The sequence below is a fragment of the Hemicordylus capensis genome, chromosome 1 (assembly GCF_027244095.1).
Source record: "Hemicordylus capensis ecotype Gifberg chromosome 1, rHemCap1.1.pri, whole genome shotgun sequence".
NCBI lineage: Eukaryota > Metazoa > Chordata > Lepidosauria > Squamata > Cordylidae > Hemicordylus > Hemicordylus capensis.
Genome location: NC_069657.1, coordinates 356048045 through 356065759, shown reverse-complemented (window position 1 = coordinate 356065759; position 17715 = coordinate 356048045). Strand labels below are relative to the sequence as shown.

The following is a 17715-nucleotide window of genomic DNA, read 5'->3' as shown; positions in this document are numbered from 1 at the left end:
TCCAGCCATTTCACACCTTGGTGTTTCTATGTGGGGAGGAGTCTGATACATTTGAGATCTTGTGTGTAAGTGTTACCCCCACAATAAGTTAAAATTCTCCTGAGGAAAAAGGGGGGAGTTGCACACTAAATCTGTTAGTCTGCTGATCACTGTAGGGTATTATGTGCACTTGTACATATACACTCACACAATAAACTAACACCATTCACCCAAAGATCCAAGCTATTCCTTCTCCTCCCCACAACCTCAGCAAATATTGATGAAAACTTTCAACTAATCCCTCACCAGCCAATAACTCTTGAAACGTTGAGGCTTTTGTTAAGCCTCCAACAAAAAATAAACAGGAAACAGAAAAAAATTAAATTTGCATATGAAGTAAGACCCAAGTTAAAGTAAGGATTTCTGTCTTTGTTGTTAACTTTTGTTTTTTCACCATGCTCATCCACAGGTTCTAGTAACACACACACAAACATTATCCTTCAGCATTTTGTTTTGAGTCCACACTTGTCTGAACACTCTAGTAGCAAAGGAGCACACACACCACACCACCGATAACTGGGGTGTTCCTCAAAACTGCTTCCCTACATGCAACAACTTACAGAAGATTGTGGTTCCTATTGTTACTACAGGTAAGGTGTCTAGAACCAGTCCTCAAGGAAACTGCATTACACTTATCAGGGAAAGGTTTTTGGTGTGAGCCAAGTGATTGCATTTATTTGGAGCTTGCAGTCCAAGGCAATGGCATTGTGCCTCAGATCCTTGAAATTGTGCCATGGTGGTGTCATGAAGTTCTGCTAAAGTGCAGTTTGTGGGCACAAATGTGAGCTGCAATTTGATTATGGTTTTAAGCGGTTTGGCCATAGGGTTTCCAGGTACAGATGGTGAAAAAAGTCAATATCCATCACCAAAATAGTGACAATGGAGGGCGCTTTTTACCAAAAATGTTTCCAAGAAGTCTCCACTAAAATTTGTATTTGTTTATTGGTATTAAATAAAATTTGTATTTGTTTATTGGTATTATATATGCATATTTTGATGAAAATTTGAGAATAAATACAGGTCACCATGCTGACCAGGCTGATGACCAAGTGAGCTGTTGTCTGCTGTCTAGGTGCTGAATTCTCAAGACTCCTGCTTCTTAACTGTGAATTCCTCGCCTGGTTCGGTTTGCCTTACAAACAGTCTTCTGTCCTCCTCCTGCATAGGTCACCCAGCCTGCTCTCCCCATCCAGGCCAGCAACTTCACCTCTTGGCAGAGGTGCACCTAGGTAATTTTGGAGCCTGGACCTAAAGGCCTTTGGAGCCCACCCACCTTGCTGCAAGTTAATCATCATCCCCCTACACACACACACACACACACACACACACACACACACACACAGAGTATTTTTTAACATGTGGGTTCTTGAGGGCCCAAGCAGCAACTGAACTCACAATAATGTATGACTATAAAATGGGTATATTTATGCAAATATGTATTATCACAAACGTTTCAACTTGCAACTTAACATATTCCTATCCCACATATTTCTCCCCCCCCCACATCTCTAAGGCAGAGGTCATGTTCGGCCACCCAACGTAGGTCACAGTCACACTTGGCCACAGGCACAGCACGGGCTGGCAGTGCAACACAGCGACCACACCACTCAGGATAGACTAAAGAGGATTTGGGGGCCCCTAGGGGGTGTGGAGGCCCTGGACTTCTACCTGGAATTCCAGGGGAAAGAGTGCCTCTGCCTCTTGGCTTGAGGCAAGGCAGCCAGCTAGCTAGTGAGCCAGCCTCTTTGCATACTGGCACAGCAGTGTGTGCATGGTCTCCCACTCACTTGCTGTTCTATGACTACAAACATTTATATACCACTTTTCAACAGAAGGTTTCACAGTGGTTTTCATAGAAAAATAAATAATACAATGATCCCCTGTCCCCAAAGGACTCACAGTCTAAAAGAAATGCAAGGTATCACCAGCATCAGTCACTGAAGGAATGCTATGCTGGGGTTGGATAGGGCCGGTTGCTCTCCCCAGGAGAAAAAGAAGAGATTCGCCACTTTTAAAGGTGCCTTTTTACTCAATTAGCAGGGGTAAATGCTGAGTAAAGCTAGTTAGTTAACTGCTAATTTATCACTGCTGCCACCACATGAAGGAACCAAGCTGAACCTGTCGGGCCTACTTATCCGTGCTTCTGCATCATATGGCTCTTCAACCTGCCACTGAAGCAGAAGCTCCCCTCTTGGTTCCCCATGGATGATCAGACAAACTGTTCCAGCTGCCTGCTCCCCCAAACTACAGACACAAAAACACATGCAAAAAAAAGTTGTTTGGCCTCCACAAATAATCTCTGTTCCTCCTAATGCAAAAAAAGTCATTTGCTCTCCAAAATAGTTGCATGTCCTCTATAAAAGTCCCTAGTTGGCAACCCTATCTGGCCTATATATAAAAATAATGCAAATTCAGGAACATCCGTTTAGATTCTAGTATACCCGAAATATTCCATTCCATCCTATATCTATTCTGCCTTGGGAATAGAGGAAACGCAGCGGATGTAAAACGCTGCGAATTCTGATTGGCCAACAGGGTAGTCAGTGGAAGCTGAAAACAAACCCAGAAGATCATATCGGATAACTAGCTTTTAGACTGATTACTGCTGCAACAACTCCTTTAGGAAATCGACTGATATCGCGTTCACGTGCATGAAATCGTATATGTTCTATGAATATCAGGTAATCAGTTTCTATCAAACAGCAAATTAGTTGCCTTTTGAGATGTTGACTAACTCCCCATTAGATTCCTCCCCAATTAGAAGACGTAGTATCTATTGATTGCTTAGATATGAAGGCACCAGCATGAAAAAGATAGTAATAATCCAGCCCAAAGGAAGCAGAAAAGTGCCTAAATGGAAAGCTTGCTTTCTGGAAATGCATACCGTGTCTTAAAATAGAACTGCTCAAAGAATGTTAGGTGATCGTCCCCCCCGCCCCCGTCACATGCTAAGAGAAATGTTAAAACGGCAAAGAACTGCAAAGAGCACAGGAACTTCTTTACGGAGGAGGGGAAAGGGCAACAGAACAGGCGATTTGCAAAGCAGTTGGTTTTATTAAAGGTGAACTGCTTAGAACTGGGTTGGAAGCCGCAAGATAAGAGTTTAAACTTTAAAAGCTGCCGCAGGAATGCAGTCAGCACGGGGGTTTATTTTGTTCTTCCCGACAGATAATGTGACCTTGGCCAGGCGAGGGAGGTGGAGAACCGGGAAGGAAAGAAAGGGAAGAGGAGGGGAAAGGGGGGAGTGGAAGGGCGGGAAATATAATCCCACCCACATCCTTAAAGGAAATTCTCAAGCTGGGAAGGACGCGCAACTTTTGCATGGCAAGTTGAGACCGGCTCTCCTGGGAGTTCCCTTGTGGGGGGCGGAGGGAAGAGGAAGCGAGATCTCCTCTGGCCGGCAGGAGAGACTCGTCGCTCTTGAGAGGCCCCGCCCCCTTCCTCTCCCCCGCCCCGCTCTGTCGCCGCCGCTGCCGCCACACAGTGCACCTCTCTCATACACGCTCCGTCTGTCAAACGCACACATTAGAGCCCACGGCTCTCTAGAACTGGATCTTCTGGTTCAGCGTACGTCCCTCCCTCCCTCCTCCCTCCCTGGGACGCGCTGGGGGATCCGATGACATCACTGGCTGTGCTCTCCCCTCGCTCTCTCTACCCTTGTAACTTCTGTTCTGGGAAGTGGTGCCAGGAATAACCCAGGCTGACTGCAGATCAGAGGCTGCTATCATTCTGAAGGGGAGGGGGGACAAACACCGCCTAACTGCGGCTGCTTGGGCCTGTCGTTTCTTTAGGTTCATATTTATTTATTTTTAAATCGAGCTTACGACGAGAGAAGGAAAAAGAAAAGGAGAAAAAACGAAAGAGCTAAGCAAGAGGAATGATCGATTTTTAAGAGAAACACACGAACCAGACGCCCTTTTTCTGTTGGAATATCTCTATTTGTCTCTATATAAAGAGACTGCAAGTCACCTCACTACAGATCCAGGCTTAGTAAGGGAACAACAAGAACACACACACGGTCCAGTCATCATCAACAGCAACAACAACCCCAAGGGCGCCAGTAAGAGGGCTTTCCTTCTCGGTGATTCCCAGGTGAGCTCCTGCTGCAAAGACGCTCCCCCTCCTTGTATATCCCCCCCTCCCGGTTAGGGGGAAGCAAGCAACTGACAGTCGTTCGAGGTGGTCGTGATCATTAGTATTACTATGTCTGTTGAAGGGAGCGGGGGAAGAGATACTCTTATTGGCTCGCTCGCCCTTTTTATTTGGTAGCAGGAACGCAAGTCTTAAGTTGCGTGTTTATGCTTGAGGGAAAACCTATTTTAATATGCTACAACTTGGTGCATTTGGGGACAATACTTGGAATTGGTTAGAGGTTTGCCAGTGGGGTGCGAAGGGAGCGGTCAGTAGTGACTTGGTGTGTGTATGTATGTGTATGTGGTAGGGAGCAGGGAAGGTAAGGTGGGGAACGGGGATGGGTAGTAGTACTAGCCTCCTCGTATTAGATCACTCCGTTCCCTTGGGAAAGAATATAGACTGTTAAAACTCATCAGCCCCTTTTTACGTGTTTTTGCCGCAAGCCCCCTTTGCAGGAGATGTTCCAATAATTCTGATGCAGAGTGTATTGATTAATGGAAGTCCTTATTGCAGAAGCACCCCACGCTCCATGCTGTGGAACAGACGTCACCTCGATTCCAGTGTGGTTTTGGCTTTGTGTAGAGAAGTTCAGATCTGGCAACCTCGGTTAAGATCCGCCTCCCTCCCGGCCCCCCCCCGCAAAAGATCTCTCCCCCCCCCCGCTTCTTGTGTGCAAAGGGGAAGGTCTTTGTTAGTGGCCTACTGCTAGGGAATGTGGGGAATACCCAGCATGTAAGTGTATGCAGATTAGGAGCAGGCTGCCTTGCGTAATCTCCTCCTGTGGGGAAGAAGTATGTGCATGGTTACTAATGAGCAGATGAGGAGGCGGAGGAAGAGAGGAGAGCTGAGAGGAGGGGACGCGACACGGCTGCTCCTGCTCCTCGACTGAGGCAGCGCTCTGCCCATTTCAAGGTAGCTAGCGGGGAGGTGAAGGGGAGGACACACACATAAGCACACCCGCCTCGCGTAGGGGCTGGGGTTGCATTGAAGGGCGGCGGGGGGCGGGGGTTGCTGTCGGAAGGAATTTCAGTCACTGGCTCCAAGGGCTCAGGGTGACTTGGCAGCTGCCTGAACTGGCTTCAGTCCTCCTTGCGGCTGTGGGTCGGAGGTGGCGTGTGGGAGCTCCAGGCGGGGGCCGAAGAGGAAGCTCGTGGTGGTGGTGGTGGCGGCGGCGGTGGCGGCAGCAGCAGCAGCTGTGCGCACGGGGGGAATGAATGTTCCGGGGGGGGGGAGGTCTAAGGAGAAGGATGTCTGTGTGTTGCGCCTTTATGTCTGTTCCCTGAAGTGGGTGGAACGTTGGCCCGTTCCGGGAATGTTCCATGACGTGTAAAAGCCACAGGAAGGGGGTTAACAAGGGGCTTTGCCTGCTGCTGCTTCTCTGAAAGCAGATGTGCGCTCCCTTCTTCTGCACACTCGCTTCCTTAAGGGGTTTAGGACGAAGCCTGTCCCCCCCACCCCCGCCCCTATTTTATTGCAGAGAAATGTATTTCTTATATAATAGGTGTGCATATGGATGTTTGTATATGATTATGTAACAGGCACATCCATGCTTGGTCCCCACGATCCCCTCCTCGGAGCATCTACACTTGAAATGTAAAGAGAGGTGGGTGGGAAGGAAGAGTCCTACAGTGTTGCCCGATATTGTTCTTTAGGGAATTGGAGGAAGGAAGAAATATAGCAGGTTTTTGTAGTTTCTCCTTGTATTATGTCTGTAATGATCAGAAATTATGATTTGAAGGGGCAATCCCTGGTTTAGTCTAGGCCACCAATGAGCATGTATGTTTTCAAGCTTCTAAAGGTTCTCTAAACACTTCCAACTTGCAGGGTTTTTGAAATGCAATATGATTACTCCTTGCCTGCAGAAGAGAGGAATGATATAGAAAGTACGCTGAAAGAGGAGGTGATCATCTCTTCTGTTTAAAGATGTTCAGTGTAGAACCAATAACAGGCCCAATTTGAATACTTAGCAGAGTCCCTAAGCTCTCCTACTACTGTTGCCCCATGCCACAGGATTTCCACCTCTCTTTAAATTGTGTACGTTCTCTTTATATGACTTGTATATTATAAACATTCAAAGCAATTTTACCTACAAGTGTTGCTCTGCTGTTTTGTTGGGATGTAATTGAGAAAGCTATTTTTCTGAAATCTTTTTGGCCTTTATTACCAGGCATATGAGCCAAGATCTTCAATTGAAATGTGTGTGTGTGTGTGTAGTTGCTATTAGAACACTGGTAGTTCCATGTGTGCTTATGAACATTATGATCAGGATGGTGGATGCTGTTCTGACAGCTATGTTGTACCTTATATATTTCTTAAGTGCCTAAGAATCCAGATGCTGTACATAACATAGCAATGACAAGACCCTGCCTGCAGCTTACAGTCCAAGTAGAAACACAAGGAAAAAGGGGATTAAGGAAAGAATGGAGGAAGAGAGGTTCTGAGCTAAAACTACAATTTAGGAAAGGCCTGAGAGAAAAAGCATGTTCTGAGGCACTTCTTAAAGAGTGGGAGGAACTGAATCTTATGAATGTTGGGAGGTAATGAATTCCAGAGATAAGGTGTTGCCAAAGAAAATGGACAAAGACAGAAGACAGCAAGTATAATCCTTGGTCTAGTTAAGAGATGACTTTTGAAGACCATATAACTCTGTAAAGAACATTAGGGTGTATTTAAAAATATGTAGTAGAATTTTAAATTCTGGTAAGGGATTAAACTCATGATAAGGAAGCCAGTATAAATGAGGAGAAACATGATCATATTGATGGACAAGAAAATGAGATGACCTATGGAATGAAGAATAGCTGTTGGTGGTTTTAGATGGGATGAAAGATGACCTACAGAAGGATATTGGGATAAACATAATGAACATGTTTTTAGCAGTATCTTTACAGAAATGAATGAATGTTAGAAATAGTTATGTTAATATGAAATTTTCCATGTAGGATGAGAATAAAATAATCACACCCAATTCTGTAGTCTTTAGAGTAAGGGAAATTGAAACACTATCAAGAGTTAAACAGAAGGAACTGACAAAGAAGCCAAAGGAGGAAAAGCAAAACTTTGTCTTAAAGAAATTTAATTTAGAGAAGCAAGGTAGGCAGAAAGATTAACAATTGTTGAGATTAGGAACTGAAAAACATGATTGTAAATCAGCATAATACCAAAAGAACATGGAGCAGGTCCAAGCAGTCACTGAGTAAGAAGGGATCCCAATAATGAAACATAAGGGACAAAGGCAAGGACAAGAAGGACACATTAATTAAGGACACAATTAATTAATTAATAGAAATATGGTAACTTGAAGAAAACAAAAAATGAACAAGATCCAAAGATGACAAAAGAATGGACAAAGGATCCAACAAGGAAGTTGAACACAGATGACACTGTTTAAACAAAAGCAGTAGTAATAGAAGTGAAAGCTATTTTGGTTAAGTGGCAGCTATGAAAATCAGATTAGGACCAGAAGCAAGTTAGAGGAGAGAAATTCCAACTACTATGCAAAAAGAGAGCAGGGAGACAGGGCTAGGGATATGTATGAATAGATTCGAATCTGCTGCCCTCGAATCTGGGTTGATTTGATTTGGCCTAATTTTTAAGGACTAGGGTGCACCAAAGCAGGTTGGGTAGCAGGGCCCCATGGGTGTCAACTGCCATCCAACTCCCATAGCAATTGGGCGTAGGGGTGAATTTTTAGGAATTTTTATGTTGTGGATTCTTGGTTATGAAATAACTTCTTCATAGAGATTCCCTATGTGTTTCTTAAGTGCCTAAGAATTCAGATGTTGTATATAACATAACTATGACAAGACCCTGCCTTACATCTTGCAGATATATATAGAAAAGCAGAGTTTATTAACTAAAAAAGAGCAGAATTGGGAATAACAAGGAGAGGTAGCGAATAGTGATTATTATAATGGCAACAAGGAGGAAGAGCAAAGTAACTAGAGCCTGCAGCCCAAAAGGCTTTGAAATGGAAGAAAAGGAGGAAAGGGTAAGATAAATAAATGTCAATAAATGTTGGTGTCAGGTCCATCCTTCAAAGGGGTAGCTCCGCATCATCCAGTGCAGAGTAGGCTGTTCTTAAGCTTCAGAAACCATTCATATATACACAGTAACTGCTGTTCCTTTATCTCTAACAGTGATGCTGTCTACCTGTGACAGGCAGTTCTAGGCTCACTTTAGTGCAGCCACTACCCATGTCTCCAATCTCTCCTAACAGGAAGCTCTCCTGTAACCACCTCCCATTAATCCCCACAGGTGCAGACTTGTCTCCCCAGCTCTAGGCCAACCTCCTCTCTAGTTTGCTGACTTCTGGCTATAGATACTCGCTCTTCCTGCCTACTCCATTGTAACACCCTCCTCTGTGTGGGGATTTTCTTCTCAGCTGTGATGAATCAGCAAGGTATGCCTGCCAGGAGGGGACTGGTCCTAGCGCCCCTTGGATTAGTGCTGTTTTCCCTCCAGGCTTCCTGGCTGTCTTTGCTTCCATAGCAGTTTTGGGGTTCTTGCTGGGGGCTTGAGGCTCCCAGATGTGCAGAGAAAGGTCTAAACGATTTCATGAGGTTGAAATAATAAGAGTAAATGTATGGCCAGCAGAATGAATAGGTAAAGTGGGGGACTGAATTTAGGACTTCAGCCTTAGTCAAGATACATAAAGTGACTTGCAAAAAGGAAACATGGTTTTTATAACTGTGGTTCTGTTTTAATATAAGCAAATAGTCTATGCAAAAGTCTGCAAGATCTGCTACAGTGTTTTACCTTTTATTATCTTTACTGTTCTATCTATATATAGTACTTTGTCCAAAGACCAGTGTGGGCAAAAATTGTATACAGATCTGTATATGTTCAGAATTTAGACATTGACAATGGTAGAAGTTTCATCTTTGTATAATCTTCTTCAAATTATGCATTTGATTCCTATATGTAATGATATTAATAAAAAAAAATCTTCTACTTGGATCAATTAAGACAAAGTGGACCAGTTGTCAAATTACTTATTCAGGTGAACATTAAATTTTTTTGCCTGAGTTTCCTTATCAGTTCTGTGTTGATTTGATAAGTTCTTCAGATTCATTAAGATGTAATACTGGAAAAATACATGTTTTTATAGTAAAATGGTACATGTATAGTAATTAAGGTTCTTTAATATTGCTCCCTACCATGTCACAATCTTCGACTCCATCATAACTTCAAAACTGCACATATGGTTCATGAGTTCTGTTTTTAATCTTAAATGTGCTTTTATTATAGATGATAGAAATATCTACATAAAAAGGTAGATATGCTGTAAGGTTTCTGTGATGATATTTTCTCTGAGAGATAATAAGAATATATACTGTGTGATATTTGTATATCTACAATATTTCTGGTACAGATTTATTTTAATGCTACAAAGCCTAAGCTGATTTTGTTTCACTTGACTAAAACAATGTTGATATGACATAATTGATTCTGACAAATCTGATGATATAAAAAAGTTTTTGTGTGTGTGGCGTATCCATTGTACAACAGAATAAGTGTTGATGGTTTTTGCTTGTAGAGTTAAAAACAAACACATTGTCGTAGTGAGTTTTCCTGAGGCATGTGCAGCCCACCCCTCAATCCTAGTGGGGGGAAAAACCACTTTCTGAGATCCTCATCGTTCACCCTCAGAAGCTAAAAACCCAGTTCTATGAACCACTCTTTGGATCTGTCATATATCCTAACACTGGCATGAGGGGCAAATTTTCACCTGGTGCTTGAAAACACTGTATTGGTGTTTTATTTCCTGCTACTGCCAGAGGTTGCACAAGGCCACTCTCTTATGGCATCCTACCAGGTCGATGTCAGGAATTATCATTGTTGGGCACGTGCCGAGGCCCACACCCCAGTAGGGGGCCCACTGCCAGCCCCTGGAGCCACTTGGCTCTGCTTTTCTTTGCTGTTGCTACCTGCTCTCTCTGTGCATACAAGTTTGCAAGTTCAAGGGGGAAAAACAGCAGTTCCACTTTCATTGCCCTCTGCCTCTATGTGGTGGTGTAGATCTGGCCCAAAGAGAGGCCAGGTTAGTGGGCAGTAGTGGGCAATTAGATGGACGTATTCATGGAGGGAACAGCTACTGAAGGCAAATTGTTCAAGGCCATTTAAATCTTCAGGTTGGCACTGCATCTTACAAGCCTTTTTGGGACAAGAATCTGCAGCCACTTGTGCAAATAGTCAGTGCATATTGCTTGCAGTAAGTGTAGGATTTTTTCTAAAGATGAGCCAGTTATTTGCTAAAAAAGCATCCTCTATATTGATCTATTGCAGTACATTACATGCTTCTTCCAGGATAGAATTTAAACTTCACAATATATATTTTAAAATTATTATTATTACTATTATTATTATTTATTATTATTAAATTTTATACTGCCTGATATGCATATCTCTAGGCGGTGTACAAAATTTAAAATATTTAAAAGTCACAAATTAAAATACATGACAATAAAAACAATATAATAAATTATTTAAACAAGTTTGTAAAATTATTAAAATTCTAATTAAAAGCCTGAGGCTCTCTGGGATCGGTTAATCCAGGGGTTCCCAACCTGTGGTACTCCAGATGTTGCAGAACTACAACTCCGGTGATCCACAGCTACAATTTATTCGGCTTGGAGATGATGGAAGTTGTAGTTCAGCAACATTTGGAGTACCACAGTTTGGGAACCCCTGGGTTAACCCAAGAGAGAGTGGCTTACAAAAAAGATGCCCCATGAGCTTCATACCTGAGTGGGGATTTAAGTCTGGGTTTCCCACATTCAAGCCCACTACTCAAACATTATGCTATCTTTACCAGCTGTGGTAGATTTTTTGAATCGGGCTGAAAGACATAACGGGTAGAGTTCATTCTTCTTAAGGAAGAAGAAATGCGTGGGCCCCCATTACTTATTTATTATATTTGTGCTTTCTTCCCTTCTGTTGGGGGTGGAGATTGGTTTGCAGGATGCTGCTAAGCAGTGTAGCTTCTGTGGGGGAAGCAAGTGGCTAGCTGGTTTAAAAAAGGCCTCACATTACCCTTGGACCAGGAGGGAATTAATGTGCTATTGACAGGATATAAAAACTGAAAGCAAGGGTGTGGGGGAAGCAAGGAGGCCAATGGCTGTAGAGTTGGAACAGGGCCTGAAGGTGTGAAAGCCTGGGGAAGGATGTCAAGGGAGAGAGTGGCTGAAGGAAAGTGGGACAGAAGTGCCTATGGACTGAGGAGCAGGGACCTGAGTGAAAAAGAGCATGGAAGGTGGGGAGTAAGGCTAAAAGGTTTTGTTGATTCATGGGCTAGATTAATTGAATAAAAACATTTTGATTAACTAAAAAAACTTCTTTTGGTTAATTGTACAAGAGCAGGTGCCATCTTAGAAGAGAAGCATTTTTCTCATCTTTCTCACCTGCTGCAACATAGACACGCATTATGCTATTCATGTACTTGGTTTATTTAAACTACTTATTTGTTGCCTTTCTAAAAGGTATCCAAGGTGATATACATAAAACAAAAAGAAAGCAAACAATTAAAATACAAAGCTAACACTATAACAAAATAGCATATGTAAAACCCACTGAACAGGTTAAGTCTACACATCTTTAGAACAATGAACTAGTATAAGAAGCACTATAGCAATAATCCTCAATCAAATCTTTAAATTTTTTTTATCTTGTACCTAAATGTCTCTAATAAATCTCATGGATATGCACAGGAAGGCTATTCTGTAGGAAAGACTCCACTACCAAAAAGACGCTTTCTCCAGTAGCCACCTTCCTCGCTTCATCAAGTGACAGCACTTCGAGAAGAGCCTCAGAAGAAGAACTTAAAGAACAGTTAGATTTATATGAGAGGACCAGTGGTCCCTCTCATTTTTAAAAATCTCTGCGTGGAATGAGTTTTGTTCTGGGCAGCAGTATCAAGGCACTGTGTGTGCACATGCATTCAAAGTGGGGCCTTCCTAATTCAGCCTGAGCGGGATCTAAAATTAATTGAGCAGACATCAGCAAACCTGTGAGCATGCAAATGCCTTAGATGGAACAGTGGAGAGGAGGTGGTCCTTCAGGTACCCCCCCCCCCGCTGTTTAGAGATGGATTTAATCAACACAGATTTTATTCATTTATGATTGTGTCAGATTTGTATACTGCTTTTTATTAAAATAATCCCAAGGGGGTTTGCAATATATTTAAAAAATACAAATATTAAATTTCTATATTAAAAATAGTACAAATTTGTTAAAGTTAAATACATATTCACAACAATGTAAAAAACAGTAGAAACCCCATAAATATGTCTAAAAATCTGTTTTAACTTGTTTTCTAAAAGCCATGGAAGCTGAGGAGTGGATACCAGCTGGGAGAGCATTCAAAAGCCTGGGGGCAATGACTGAGAAGGCCCTGCCTCATGTGCACAACAGTTGAGGCTCCCTCATCGTTGGCACATGGAACAGAGTCCTCTTCGATGATCTTGTCAAGGTGGAAGAAATGCTTGAGAGCAGGTGGCCTTTCAGAAATCTAGGGTCCAAACAATTAGGGGCTTTATGGGCAAAACCACAGGGAAAAAATTGGCAGCCAACATAGCTCTTTCAGAATGAGTGCAATACTATCTTAAAAGACAACTCTGGATAAAATCCTAGCTGCCACATTTTGTACTACTTATTTAATTTTTATTTATTTAATGTATATACTGCCTGTCTCCAGCTCTAGGCAGTTCACAAAAAATAAAAACAACAAAAACAAAGTAAGACAATCTGTTAAAACAATTTAAAACATTCACTAGCTGCAGTTTCCGAATATTCTTCCATGATACAGTCGATCTGTTAAAGCTCATATGATTAATATCTGTGCCCTATGACTGTGTACCCTAATGACTGTGCCCTAGAACAGTTGGTCTTGCAACCAACCAGAGAGAAGGCGACCTTGGACTTAATCCTGAGTGGCACCCAGGACCTGGTGCAGGATGTCAGTGTCATTGACCCTTCAGGGAACAGTGACCATAGTGCGATCAAATTCAGCATACATGTGGGGAGAGAATGACCAAGGAAGTCTAACACAGATACTCTGAATTTCAAAAGAGGAAACTTCTAAAAAATGAGGAGTTATGGTGAAAAGAAAGCTGAAAGGGAAAATCAGGAGAGTCACTTTGCTCCAGAATGCATAGAGTTTACTCAAAATCACAATACTAGAAGCCCAGTTAGATCGTATACTCAAAAGGAGGAAAGGTACCACTAAGTCCAGGAGGATGCCAGCATGGCTAACAGGTAATGTCAAGGAAGCCATAAAAGGGAAGAAGACTTCCTTCCGAAATTGGAAGACTGACCCAAATGAAGAGAACAGAAAGGAACACAAACTCTGCCAAAAGAAATGTAAGGTGACAATAAGGGAGGCAAAAAGAGTTTGAGGAAAATTTAGCGAAAAGTGTCAAGGAGAATAACAAAAACTTCTTTAAATACATCAGAAGCAGGAAACCTGCCAAGGATGCAGTTGGACCATTAGACGATGTGGGAGTGAAAGGGATTATGAAGGAGGATATGGAGGTTGCAGAAAAGCTAAATGAGTTATTTGGGTCCGTCTTTATGGCAGAGGATACTGAGCATGTACCTGTTCCTGAAACAGGCTTTTCGGGGATGGAGGCTAAAGAATTGAGTCAGATAGAAGTGACAAGAGATGATGTTCTAAACTGTCTGGAAAAACGGAAAACTAGCAACTCGCCAGGGCTGGATGGCATCCATCCAAGACTCCTCAAAGAACTCAAAGGTGAAATTGCTGACTTCCTTGCTAAAATATATAACCTATCCCTGCAATTGGGCTCTGTACCGGAGGACTGGAAAATAGTCAATGTAACACCGATTTTCAAAAAGGGATCCAGGGGTGGTCTGAGAAATGAAAGGCCGGTTATCTTAACATCCTTTCCAGGCACATTGATGGAAAGTATCTTCAAGGATAAAATTGTAAAGCACATAGAACAACAGGCCCTGCTGGGGGAGAACCAGCATGGCTTCTGTAAAGGGAAATCTTGCCTCAGAAAAGCTTTTGGAGTTCTTTGAGAGTGTAAGCAAGTGTGTGGATCAAGGTGATCCAGTTGACATAGTATACCTGGACTTCCAAAAAGCTTTTGACAAAGTTCTTCATCAAAGACTCCTGAGAAAACTTAGCAGTCATGGGATAAGGGGACAAGTACATGTGTGGATTGCTAACTGATTGAAGGAAAGGAAACAGGGTGTAGGGATAAATGGAGAGTTTTCACAATGGAGGGAAGTAAGAAGTGGGGTCCCCCAGGGATCTGTACTGGGACCTGTACTGGGACAATGTTCAGCAGCTGTGAAAAGCCAATTCCATGCTAGGGATCATTAGGAAGGGGATTGAAAATAAAAATGCTAATATTATAATGCCCTTATACAAAATGATGGTGCGGCCACACCTGTAGTACTGCGTACAATTCTGGTCACCACATCTCAAAAAGGACATTGTAGAACTGGAAAAGGTGCAGAAGAGGGCAACCAAGATGATCATCTTGGTTGCCCTCTTCTGCACCTTTTCCAGCTCTACAATGTCCTTTTTGAGATGTGGTGACCAGAATTGTCACCTAGAGAACCTTCCTTATGAGGCCTAGAGAGCCTTCCTTATGAGGCAAGGCTACAACACCTGGGGCTATTTAGTTTAGAAAAAAGACGACTACGGGGAGACATGATCGATGTCTATGAAATCATGCATCGTGTGGAGAAAGTAGATCGAGAGAAATTCTTCTCCCTCTCACATAACACTAGAACCAGGGGTCATCCCATGAAACTGATTGCCAGGAACTTTAGGACCAACAAACGGAAGTACTTTTTCACACAACGGATAGCTAACTTGTGGAATTCTCTGCCACAGGATGTGGTGACAGCCAACAAACTTGAAGGCTTTAAGAGGGGTTTGGATAACTTCACGGAGGAGAGGTCTATCAGCGGCTACTAGTCGGAGGGTTATAGGCCACCTCCAGCCTCAAAGGCAGGATGCCTCTGAGTACCAGTTGCAGGGGAGTAACCGCAGGAGAGAGGGTATGTCCTGCCTGTAGGCTTCTGGTGGCATCTGGTGGGCCACTGTGTGAAACAGGATGCTGGACTAGATGGTGCTTGGGCTTGATCCAGCAGGGCTGTCTCTTCTTGGTTTTATTTAATTCAGTAAATAACTCTAGTAAAGAGCTGAGGGAAGCATGATGGTTTAGTGAGAAAGGAAGGTCTTAAGAACAAGAGAAAGTTTATGCTGTCAGTGAATAGGGGCATGTATAGAACCATAGACTACAGAAGTTGTGTTACAGGGAGGCCCATAATGCAGAAGGACGGGTGAGAATTTATTGGACGTGATGGGCTAAATCACTGGCTGGAAGTCTTACTTGTGAAAGCTCCAACTCTGACTACAGTGACACACAACCTTTTCTGAATTTCCATGTAAATTCCCAAATGTAACTTGGCCAAAAAAGCAAATGAGGAATAAATGCTTTCCTAATATTTATATAATCCAAACTGTGTGGCAAAATGAAGGGGAAAAAAAGCCCTAGAGGATTTTAGATTACCGTATTTTCTCATGTGTGAGATCTGTTTATAATCCTTGTTACTATGAAGACAAAACACAGAAACATGCATTTTTGTTGTCTTTGAGTAATGGTGCATGTGTCTGAATGCCGTATAGTGTCTAATCTGTATAGATTATCTAGTAGTAGATTAATGTGACTTTCTTTATTTTAAAGAATTAAAATAAAAGAAGATATTGATGTTGGATTTTAATAGGTTTGAATAAATTCTGGGATGGTTTATAAACATAAACTAACTTTGGCCTTACAATATTAGAGGCCCTCTTTTATAAGAGGAGAATTGCACTGTGTACTTAACAAGATGTACAAATTTTATTCATATGAGAGTGAATGCAGAATATTAATTGTACATGGGTAAAGGGGATAAGTTGCAATTTACTCCAGCTTTTCCAAAGCCATTAAGGACAATACTAAGGATAATTTATCAGGGCTAAGGAGCTAGTATAAAATCCTTTTGTTTTAGAAGAGTTCTGTAATCAGTCGGGAGGAGTTATTCATTAATCAGAAGACAGTTCTAATGTAGGCAAGGTGACTAAAAATAAATAATTTAGAAACATGGATTTAAAGTTTTTGTTTATAATTAGTGTGTTCTGACTTTAAAAGAAGTGTTTCTCATAAATAACTTTGTTTAAAATAATATCTGAATGTATGTAAATCTAAAAATTGCCTTTTAGGTAAATTATAAATATGACACAACAGGTTTATATTGAATTTATTATTGTGCATGCTATGAATATTTAGGCCTGGTTCAAATGTAACGGGAAACCATCGTTTCCTGTTATGAGAACAAGTCCTGAAGAGCTGCAGTCTCCTCCTCCTTTAGACACAAGAGGAGGATAGTGAAAGTGTTTACTGTCATTTCAGTGAAAAGGCCAGTTTCTCATTATGTATGAATATGGGGAATTGCTGTCTGTTAACTAACTAAAATTAGAAAAGGCCAGGCTATCAAACCATGGTGTGGTATCCTGGCTTGTTCTAGCTAGTTTGTATCTAACATAGAACTGCAATTTTTTTTCTCCTTTAAAAGTAAAACTCTTTCAGTCTCCTCTCGGGCACAGGGGAGGACGCTCTCTGAAGCTTGTTCGCTTTGTATCTGAACAGCACCTTAAGGGCTCACCAAAATAGCATGGACACAGTTTTCCAGGTCAGGGGGAAAGTGCCATTTCCAGTGGTAACTGGCCCTTGGTTCTGGGCATTACCAGTCTTCTACCAACTGGTCTTGCTTCATTTCCTTATGTATAAAGCCAAGCAGAAATGCTTAAATTGACCATTCTTCCCTAAACAAATTTACATTCTGTTGTACAAAAAGCACATGGGCTGCATGACCAGAAATTTGGATTGATGTGGTATTAAAACTGTAGGTTCTGTACTTGGGTACACCACACATGGGAGTGTCCAGCAAGTACCTTCCCATCACTATTTAGACTTGAATCAGCAGTGGGGCGCATCAGGGATGATTTGGTGCAACTGAACTCAAATTGGCAAGTAGCCCAATTCAGGATTATTCAGCCTGATTAGCCTTCTGTGAATTGGCTCTGAATCAATAGACAGCCCTAATATTCAGGCATGTTCAGGAATGTTAAGGATTGAGAACTGTGTTTAAATCACAACTTTTCTGGATTTAAATCATTCATTTTTGAATATAGAAGGCCTGTGTGGTATAAGTTGCTACTGTGAATATGGGAGAGCCTGTAGGCCACTAGTGGGCTTAAACCTTTTAAATACAGTGTTTGCACCTGGGAGGTGTTTGAAAGTGTCGACTCAATGTGCGGCAGCTGTGAAAAAGGCCAATTCCATGCTAGGGATCATTAGGAAGGGGATTGAAAATAAAACTGCTACTATTATAAGAGGGCAACCATCTCTGGCAATTTTCAAAAAACACCTGAAAACCCATCTTTACACCCAAGCTTTCTCAGCTTCCTAAATTTGGGTTTTTTAAATATCTGGCCTATTTTAAAATTCAAAACCCGATTTC

At 42.1% G+C, this 17715-nt stretch overlaps 1 protein-coding gene across 5 annotated transcripts in view; it reads left to right on the top strand.

The window, feature by feature from the left end:
• The first annotated feature begins 3573 nt into the window (after positions 1-3573).
• Positions 3574-17715, top strand: part of HIVEP2 (HIVEP zinc finger 2) — a 224204-nt gene continuing 210062 nt past the window's right edge. For 4 of the 5 annotated variants that reach the window (XM_053290196.1, XM_053290177.1, XM_053290145.1 and 1 more), the window contains exon 1: positions 3574-4131. The gene's annotated coding sequence lies outside the window, so the exon portion shown is untranslated. Of the gene's footprint in view, positions 4132-4904; positions 5086-17715 lie in introns of those variants that run through there. The other variant, XM_053290155.1, reaches the window with a different exon arrangement.